Below are 11,058 nucleotides of genomic sequence, written 5' to 3' on the forward strand. Positions count from 1 at the left end.
AGGGAGTGTATAGAAAGAAAATTAAATGCCTATATTAAAACCTATTCTTTCAGACCACCAATAACATTTTTTCCTAGCCTCAAGAGACCATCATAAAACAATGGCTCTTAGTGCTCTTAAAGCAGGAGCTCAAGTTGCACCCTGTGCATATACGTCCTATGCACGACGGAAGCAGTGTTGAAAGCTGCTGATGCCGCCTGAAAAAAAAAAACAAACCAAAACAAAACAACTGGGATTCTGAGTCGAGTATGTATACATTTTCTGCTTTTCTGTCTTGTGGGTCTTTACTGCTAAAAATAATTTTTATGAAATCTCTCTGTGCTGCTTTAAGCTTCGTGTGGTCTTATTTGCTCACTCTCAAATCTCAAACCAGGACATAGTTATGAAACATCTTGAGTTATTAAGAGTAGAAGAAAATGTACTTTGTTTATGAATTGAACAGGCCAAGCAATGACTTCGGAAACGAAGATCTTATTTTATGTGAAAACAATGTTAATTTTCATTATAAACTAGAATGAGAAGTGATTCCAGGTCAAAGAGACAGAAATGGTTACTTGAAAGCTGTAATGCTGATGCTGTCTGCATAGCTGAAAACAAAGTACAAATTGGTTTCCTTTTTTCAACCTATTTGACCAGTGTAAGCCATCTTCTTGACGGATCAAATCTTAAAGAGTCATTTTGGAATTTGTTACTAGCCTGTATTATACTAGTGATTGATTTGACAATGAGTAAGGGATTCAATTGCGTTTTATGCAGCATAATCACAGACAGATTCTGGCAAATGGCTAAGAGTATGAGCTTCAAGTCAGACCCACCTGGATACAACTCTGGATCGACTACTTTCTTTTTATTTTTTTAAGAATTATTTTCGATTTGATGAGAGAGAGAAAGTGAGAAAGCAAGCCCCCAGATCTGGGACTCAGACCATAGTCGGCCATGTGGGAGTCCAGTGCCTTAACCTCCACACCACCTGCCGGCCCTGGGTCTACCACTTTCTAACCATGTGATCTTGGGTAATTGAACTTCATGAAGCTTATTTCACCTGTAATATGGGAATTATACCGTATTCAAGTTAAGATACATTCTTTCACATTTTAACATCTTTGATACTAGAATGCATCTTCTAAGTGTTGGTGTGTCTTAATTTAATTGGCAATACTTTTTGTTTTCTTATTAGTATGCTAATTGTGCAATTTATAGCCTGTGGCATTTGAGAGTCAAATAATCGATATATACTTCATAGAGGTTTTTGATACATAAATAAAATAATGTAAAAACATTTGCCCTGGACTTGGCCCACAGAAAACTTTCAGTAAACAATACCTATTAATTTTCTATAATTTGATTTTTGTAAACTCTGGCATTTTCCTGTCTTGTTAGTCATAATTTATGTTTGCCAACAGTAGAAGTTAATTTCCTTGCAAAAGCCTTGTGTTGGAACAGTCTGCCCACTGAGTTGTTCATCAAATTTCCTCTAATTTCTCTGGCAGCAAGATATTGACCCTAAGGGTTTAAATATGAAACATGGTGCAGAAAACGGTTTGTGAAAGTCTACACTGATTTGGCAGATTGAGTTGTCAGCAGACAAAAAAATTTTCCAAGTAATGAGCGCGCTTCAGCAGTGTCTGGCCGATAGTGAGCACTGTGGTAATGTTCTTGGGAGGCAGCAGCAAGCGGAATGGTTGAAGAGCAGAGTCTGCAGTCAAGCTGGCTGGGCTCCGAGCTTGGCCTTCCCCTTACAAGCTGTATAGCCCTAGACAGATGACCTCTCTCCTAGCCGCCATTTCCTCACAGGGTTGTTGTGAGAATTAAATGAGTTAATACATTTAAAACTGTTGTATATAAATGGCACTACCTAAGTTTGCTGCTATTAGAGGAAACACACCCTTCTTGTAGTCACGTTGCTTAAAAAGGTCTGTTTTCTGATACCGAAAGGAAGTATTCCAATACGTACGTACATGCTGAAAATCCTGAGAATGGAGAAGAGATTGTGGTATAGCCATTCCCCCCGGGGGGTGGGGTGGGGTGGGGTGATTTCTCACTTTCCCTCTCACTGTCTCTGTCTCTGTCTCTCTCTCTCCAGTGAGTACACATGCCCTACGACAAACACCTAAAATAAATAAATAAATAAATAAATAAATAAATAAATAATTAAATAGCAAAGTAACAGTAAGGTTTGCCACATCAATTGATTCTCCCTTTCATGAAGTATTTTTCTGTACTATAGAATGTTATTTGATAGCATTTTACCAAGAAGAGAATTTCTTTCAAAATTGAGGCCAGACCTCTTAAACTGTGACTTTGCTTTATTAACTAAGTTTATGTAATATTCTAAATCATATTTTGTCATTTCAACCATGTTCACAGCATCTTCACCAACAGTAGTTTGCATTTAAGAAACCACTTTCAGGATGAGCAGATGGTGTAATGGATATGTTGCTGCCCCCTCCCCCTCCACTTAGCTGACCGCAGTTTGAGTCCTGGACCTGGCATTTTAAAACTCATGCCGGGCACATGTGCATGCATGCCCAAGATTTCAAGAGGAGAGTGGAGAAGGGATTGTGGCACGGCCATCTCCCCTGGGAGGTGATTTCTCACTTTCTGTCTCTCTGTATCTCTCTGTCCCTCTGGCAAGTGCATGCACCCTATAGAAAAAATAGCAATAATTTATCTCTAAAAAAAAGAAAGAAAGAAATCACTTTCTTTGCTCATTTATAAGAAGCAACTTCTCATCTGTTAAAGTTTTATCATGAGGTTGCAGTAATTCAATCACATTTTCATGCTCCACTTCTTTTTTTTTTAAGAATTTATTTATTTATTTACTTATTTTAATTTGAACAGAGAGGGACAGAGTGAGAGAGTGAGAGAGAGAGAGAAAGTAAGAAAGCAAGCTGTCAAGTCCAGGATTCAAGCCACAGTCAGTCATGTGGGAGTCCAGCACCTCTAACCACAATGCCACCTGCCGGCCCCTTTGTGCTTCACTTCTAATTCTAGTTCTCTTGCCATTTCTATGGCATCCACAGTTATTTTTTCCACTGAAGTCTTGAATTCCTTAAAGTCATCCATGAGGATTGAAATTGACTTCTTCCAAACTCTTATTAATGTTGTTGTTTTTATCTTCTCCCATAAATCACAAATATTCTTACTGGCATCTAGAATAATGAATCCTTTCCAGAAAGTTTTCAATTGGCTTTGCACAGATACATCAGAAAAAAATCATCATTTTTGTCATCTATAGCCTTGTAAAATGTATTTCTTAAATAATAAGACTTGAAAGTCAAAATCACTCCTCCATTCATGTGCCACAGAATGACTGTTGTGTTAGCAAGCATGAAAACGGCATTAATCTTCTTGTCTATGTCCATCATAGCTCTTGAATGACCAGGGTCATTGTCAATGAGCAGTAATACTTTGAAAGGAAGCTTTTTCTCTCACCAGTAAATCTCAATGGCTGGCTTAAAAATATTTAGTAAACCATGCTGGAAATAAATGTGCTGTCATCCAGGTTTTATTGCTGTTTATAGACCACAAGCAAAGTAATTTAGTAATTATTAAGAGCTCTAGGATTTTCAGAATGGCAGGTGAATTTGGCCTCAACCTAAAGTCACCGGCTGCATCTGCCCCAAACAAGAGACTCAGCCTGTCTTATGAAACTTGGAGGCCAGATACTGACGTCTCTAGCCCTGAAAGTCCCAGATGGAATCTCCTTCCAATGGAAGCTTTTTACCTACATTGAACATCTGTTGTTTATTGTAGCCACTTCCATCAATTATCTTAGCTGGAGCTTCAAGATCACCAGCGGCCACTTCCACATCACCACTTGCTGCCTCACCTTGCACTTTCATGTTATGTTCAATTTAAAAAAACACGCAATATCTATGAACTGCAATAAAACAAGGTATACCTGTAACCTACTAACAGTGCCTTTGAGATATTCGTGATCATGTGACTAAACAGTGTTCTGTCTAGCAGTAAGACGTGACTGAAAAAGAACTGTCAGGTAAGTCTGAGGTTGCTTCACACAACCTCTGAAGTGTCTATATATAATGTTGTGGCTTAAAAATCAGTACTGGTAGGAACCAGCAGTTAGCATAATGGCTATGTCGCTGAACTCCCACGTAGTTGACCGCAGTTCGAGTCCCGGACCCGGCGGCTTAAACTCACGCCAGGCGCGTGTGCATGCATGCCTAAGATCCCGAGAGGAGAATGGAGGGGAAGGGATTGTGGCATGGCCATCCCCCCTGGGGGGTGATTTCTCACTTTCTGTCTCTCTATCTTTCTCTGTCTGTCTGGCGAGCGCATAAACCTATAACAAAAACCTCTCAAAAAAAAAAAAAAATCAGTACTGGTCGAGTTGTCTTTATTTGAAATTCTTCAGACCAGAAGTTTATGTGTGTATGTGTGTGTGTGTATATACATATATACATTTTGGAAACACAATAGGTTATCTTGGGTATGGTACCCAAGTCTAAATATAAAATTAATTTTTTAGTGAGTTTTTTCAAGAATTATTTTATTTACCTTTATTTATTTTTTTATTTTTATTTTTTAATTTGACCAGAAAGTGACAGAGTGAGAGAGAGAGAGATAGAGCAAGCAAAAGCCAGGTCCAGGACTCAAACCATGGTTGGCCATGTGGGAGTCCAGCACCCGTAATCACCACACCACCTGCCACCACTGAGATTTTTGTTATAGGGCATGTGCATTCGCTGGAGACACAGAGAGAGACTAAGAGACAGAAAGTAAGAAATCATCCCTCTAGGGGGATGACCATGCTGTAGTCCCTTCTCCTTCATTCTCCTCTTGGGATTTTGGGCACATAAGTTCGCACACACGTCCAGTATGAGTTTCAAGCAGCCTGGTTCAGAACTATATGGGAGTCCAGTGATGTAACCATTATACCATCTGCTGGTCCCCATTTACTGATTTTTTAAAATGCCATAAGCAGTATGTACTCACCAGAGAGACAGGAAGAGAGAGAGAGAGAGGAAGCACCCTCCAATGGGATGTGGTCATGCCACAATCTTTTTTCCCTCCATTCCTCATTCCCATCAAGATTTGGGGAATGTACATAGTTATTCCTGGCATGTTTTTCAAACCACTAGAGCTGGGATTTGAACTACTGTTGGCCATGTGGAATCTGGCTTTCTGTACATAGCACTTAACCACTGCACTATGGGACCAACTATCATTTACCTTTTATACACCCTGTACACATAGTCTAAAAGTGATTTTATACAATACTTTCAGTAGTTTTGTGTATGAAATGAAGTTTGTGTACATTAACCCACGAGAAATTAATGATGTCACAATCTCAGTTGCCCATATGGACAAGCTGTGGTTGTTTGACATCACCAAACAAGCAGGCTAGGAGAGTCTTTCTTTCTCTTTTCTCTTGGGGATGCTGCATTAACTGTGAGTTGTACATCTGTGTGGAATTTTCCACTTCTGGTGTCATGTAGGTATTTTAAAAGTTTCACATTTTTGAGCATTTTTTGTTGCAGGTTTTCAGATTAGGGATGCCCAACCTTTGTAATTCCAGCAGCCTGTATGTCCAAAAGGGTTGTTTTTTAGAAGTACCTCATTCTGACATTTGTTCACTTGTAACCCATATTATTCTAATTTTCTTAAGGTTGTAAACATGACCTATTGTGCTGAATAACTACAACCATCAGCACGTCTCACTCAACTTCCAAGTTGGATGTGGCTTTTGAAATGAAATCAAGCTGATCCTTTTTAAAATGCATTTTATTTATAGGAGAGAGCACATATACACATGAGAGAGAGACCCTCAATGGGGTCTCATGCCGTAAGCTCTTTCCTTCAGCTCTCTAGCTCATCAAGATCTGAACCTCTGTACACCTGGCATGTTTTCAGTTCAGCTCAAGATCTGAACCTCTGGTTGGCCAGCTGGCTTTCAGTACCACAGTTTAGAATGCTACTGCTTCTGCAACCAAGGCTGGGCCTAGTTCATCATTATTTTTTGAGTAGTATTTATGTGGTAATTTACCTGAACAATTGTAATCAATACATACACACACACGTGTGCGTGTGTGTGTGTATGTGTCCTTTCTCTTCTTTTGTTTGTTCACATTCTATTCACTCTCTAAAATGTAGGGAGACCTTCAACAACTTTTATGTAAAATACATATTACAAAAAAGTATGCGTGTATTTCCAAATTTTTGTACAGAAATAAATTTATATTTTAATTTTCCACAAACTTTTCGAAGGCCTCTTGTATCTATTATTAATGTCTATACAAGAAGACCGTCGCACAGCGTGTTGAAATATTGATGTCCAAACAAGTTGATGCCAAAACCCACTTCTGTCACTCAATCCCCAAATAGCCAGTAAAAGTTTTTCTTGCTGGGCCAGCGTGTGGCATGGAAGTTAAGGAGGCTGGATGCCACATGAGCAGCTTCATGGTTCAAGTCCCAGACATGTCAGCCTGAAAATCACCCCAGATGCATGCGTATGTGTGCACAAAATCCCAAGAGGAGAATGGAGGAGAAGGGACTATGGCTGGCCATTCCCCCAGGGGGTGATTTCTCACTTTCTCTCTCTCCCCTCCCCTCTCTGACAAGTGCATATGCCCTATAACAAACAAACAAAAAATCGATTCTTGTTTATGTCATAGGGCTGGGTGGCTCTATTTTACCCTGGAGCTCAGCTATGAACTCTATGTCTTCTAAGGATAGCCTGGTAGGAGCTGGAGGTACCATTTTATAAGCCAGTCTTGGAAATGGCTTACAAAATTTACAGCCAGTTCCATGGGCTAACCCCTATTCACGAGGCTCCAATCAAGTGACAAGGGAGGCTGGGAAATACCATCTTCTTAAATGCCCAGGAAGAGGAAATAAAGTGGTGACTAGCATCTTCCCTGCCACAGCCACTCTCTAGCTGTGTAACTTGGGGTGAGTTGTCTCATTTCCCTGAGTGTCAGTTTTCTCATTGCCAAGTGGAGATGATAATACCTATTTTGCAAAGCTTTGTTAAGGATTAAATGAGGAAAGAAATGGAAGGCACTTATCATGTAATAAGGACTCCATAAAATTGCTGCATATTCTTACTGATAATCAATAGGTTTTTGCTGAAATATACACATACAAGATCCAAGAAATCTGCACCTGAGTTTTCTGGACCCTACAAGCCTGACACTCTTCTGACACTAGCTGCTACCCAGCCTGTGGGTGTACGAGACTTAAGGCAGACAAGACTTGGCGATGAGGTATGATTGGGGTAAAGGAAATCAAAGTCAAGATGGTGCACTGAAGAAAGAGTTCAGGCATTCCAGGAGTCTAAACGGGAGTTTTTTGTTTTTGTTTTTGTTTTTGTTTTGGAGAGGTTTTTGTCATAGGGCACGTGCGCTCGCCAGAAAGACAGAGATAAAGACACAGAAAGCAAGAAATCACCCCCCAAGGGGGATGGCCACACTGCAATCCCTTCTCTTCCACTCTCCTCTCAAGATGTTGGGCAAGCACGCAAAGTTTAAGCCACCGCGTCCGGGACTCAAACCACGGTCGATTACGTGGGGGTCCAGCGACATAGCCATTACGCCAACTGCTAGTCCCTAAATGGGAGTATTTTAAGGAGACACATTAAAGTGGACATAGGTGACAGAGTGGGGAATCACCAGTTGTATAAACTTGTGCTAACAGGCACCCCAAGTCTCAAGATAACAGTTGCAAGAAAAAAAAAGTTAATATGTAATGAGATTTATACTGTCGCTGGCATCAAGGAGCTTTCACACAAGTGACCTCTCTTAATTCTCACAATACCACTAAACCTCAATTTCTTTCATTTTTAAAAATATCTGTTCAGCTTCATTTATTATTATTATATTTTTAAAATTTGACCAAAGAGAGACAGAGAGGGAGAAAGAGAGAGAGGGAAAGTGAGAAAGCAAGTCACCAGGTCCAACACTTGAACCTGGTTAGTTGCCCATGTGGGAGTCCAGTGCCTTAACCACCACGCCACATACCAGGCCCCTAAACCTCAATTTCTTTTTTTTTAAAGAATTATTTTATTTAACTTTATTTATTTATTTACTTACGTTTTTTGGGTGGTTTTGTTTTGTTTTGTTTTTTTAATTTGATCAGAGAGGGACAGAATGAGAGAGAGAAAGAGACAGGAAGTGAGAAAGCAATCTGCCAAGTCCAGAACTCAAACCAGTCAGCCATGTCAGCGTCCAACACCCCTTGCCTCCATGCCACCAGCCAGCCTCCTAAACCTCAATTTCTAATAGGGTAAAGTATCTTGCCCAAGATCACACAACTAAAAAATGATGTAGTTGGGATTAGGCCTTTAGAGTCCAAGTATAGTATTCTTTGTTTGTTTGTTTTGTTTTGCTTTTTAATTGGCAGAGAGCACATGCATTCACTGGAGAGAAACAGAGAAAGAGGGAGAGAGCACCTACAGTGGGGCATGGTCATGCTGCAATCTCTTTATTGATGCATCCCATTGGGATTTGGGGCATGCATTCACACACATCTAGCATGTTTTTCTTTTCCTCTTTTTTTTTTTTTAGTTTTTCCATAGGGCACATGTGCTCACTAGAGAGGGACAGAAAGAGGTAGCAAAAGTAAGACATTATGTCTCGGGGGGATGGCCATGCCTCAATCCCTTCTCCTCCATTCTCCTCTTGGGATTTTGGACACACGTGTACAATGCCCAGTGTGTTTTTCAAGTCACTGGGTCCAGTGTTCAAATTACACAGTCGTGGGCACACCCAGCATGGTTTTCAAGCTCACGGGTCTGGACTCCCGCCACAGAACAGGCCATGTGTGATCTGGCTCTTCACTACCTGGGCCCTCGTGTTCTTTCACCTCGGCATTTCACCGTTCTCAGTGAGGCCGAACGGGGCTAAAGACCAGCAGATCTCAGGGAGCAGGCAAGAAGTTTATCTCCCTCGGAGAACAAGAAGTAGATTGATTTACTTCCGCAAGTAATTCTACTTTCCCACTTGCCTCATGATCAAAAGCTTAACAGCCTAGGTGAACCTGTCTCAAGACACACAAATACACCCTTATCTAATTGTTAGTGTTTAAAAGTCAGTTCACTGAGAATGAGTATGAGTGCGTGAGATCCTGTACCTAGGGGCAGGTGGAAGATGAAAAGACGACTGAGTAAAGCATGGGCGTGGATGGCAAAAGCTGATCAAGGCCGCAGGTCCCTGACTTCACCATCTGGCAGCTGCCTTCCCCTGTGCACCAAAAACCATGCCAGAAGAAGGCTTGATCCTCTGAAGCCATGCAGGCTTGGAAGATGGTGGGAACTGGTCCCATGGAATAGTCCCATGAAATGAACTCTGAGTACATGCCACAAAGTGCCCTCAGGGTGTCGAAGTATATCCAAACAAACCACGGGATTTGGAGCTTAGCATTTTACAGGAACAGTATCAAAACAAAACTACGTCTGCAGCAGCAGAACCGAAATAAGATTAGGTTTTTCCAGTCTGTCAAAATAAATTTACTTGAATTTGTGAGCAGCATAAACTCTGTAAGTTCCAGTGCAAGCCTCTATTTCTAACACGTCAAGAGTCCCCTTAATGATTTGGGCAGGTATAAGAGATGGTTCCTGATCCAACCTGTCTCTCTTACTTTCAGTGTTTTGGGGACTTTTTGTTAGTTCTATGAAATGGTGTCTTCCTTACCATTAATTTTTATGGTGGGGCAGGCAGGTAGCGTGGTGAAGGACACTGGACTCCCACATGGCCAACCATGGTTCAAGTCCCAAATCTGGCGGCTTACTTTCTCACTTTCTCTCTCTCCCTCATTCTGCCCCTCTCTAGTCAAATTAAAATAAATAAATAAACAAAGTTAAATAAAATAATTCTTTAAAAAATTTTATTGTAATTACTTAGAGCAGAGTTTTCTTTTTTAAATACTATTTTGGTTTGTTATTTATTTAGTTTCATTTACTGAAGAGTACCTGTGTTTGCCAGAGAGAGACAGAGAAAGAGATGGAAAGTGACTAGCACCCCCCCACATATGGGGGCTAGTCAGGCCACAGTTCCTTTTCCCCCATTTCTCCTGTCGGAATTGGGGGCACATGCACACGCACCTGGCATGTTCCTCAAGTCACAAGGCCAGGACTCAAACCACAGAGTAGACCACACAGGATCCAACTGTCTTAACCACCATGCCATCAGTTGGCCCTAGAGAAGGGTTTTCATCATCCATACAATACGGAAAAGCGCGGCACTAGCGTGGTTAGTAGCTACCAGAATGGCCTCTGGAGCCTGAGTTTGAAACCAGGCCTTGCCATGGACGAATGGTCTGACTGGCCAAGTTACTTCTGTATGCTTCAGTTCCCTCATCTGTCAAATGGGGGAGGTAGTGCTGCCTCATGAACTTGTCTCAAAGGTTAAATAATTTAATATATGTAAGCACTTAGAGAATTGACCAACACTAGCAAGGCCCTCAAGGATGAGACAAGGGACATGAGGAAGAGAAGAGCTGCCACCAGTATTTCCCTGTAGTAGGATGGCTGGGGAGGCGCAAGCATGAAGTGGCCAGAATTGTCTCACTGATCCATGTTGTAGCAGCTGAAAAACAAAAAGCAGTGCTTCTCAAACTTCGACATGTCATGGGACCAGCAGCTGGCGTAATGGACATGTTGCTGGACTTCCGTGTAGTTGACTGCGGTTGGAGTCCCGGACCCAGTGGCTTAAACTCACACAGGGCATACGTGCATGTGTGCCCAAGATCCTGAGAGGAGAGTGGAGGAGAAGGGATTGCGGCATGACCATCCTCCGCTGGGGGGTGATTTCTCTCTTTCTGTCTCTCTGTCTTTCTGGCAAGTGCATGCACCCTATAGCAAAAACCTCTCAACCAAAAAAAAAAGAAAAGAGAAGAAAGGAAAAGAAACTTGAATGTGTCACGAATCAGCTAGAAATCATGCTAAAATGTGAATTCGCACCCATTAGGTGCAAGGTGCAGCTCAAGATTCTACACTTGTAACTGGCTTTTGGGTGATGCCGACGCTGCTGGTCTGCAGACCGCACGGTGGGGGCGAGCGAGGCCTTACAGAATTCCTCGTTCCTAATTGCCACCTAC

General features: G+C 41.5%; 1 pseudogene; it reads right to left on the minus strand.

Annotated features, from left to right (window-relative positions):
- Nucleotides 1-1,463: 1,463 nt before the first annotated feature.
- LOC114007627 (tigger transposable element-derived protein 1-like) overlaps nucleotides 1,464-11,058 on the minus strand; it is a 45,209-nt pseudogene continuing 35,614 nt past the window's right edge.

Source organism: Tupaia chinensis, unplaced genomic scaffold (assembly GCF_000334495.1).
Source record: "Tupaia chinensis unplaced genomic scaffold, TupChi_1.0 Scaffold000212_1, whole genome shotgun sequence".
Classification (NCBI taxonomy): domain Eukaryota; kingdom Metazoa; phylum Chordata; class Mammalia; order Scandentia; family Tupaiidae; genus Tupaia; species Tupaia belangeri.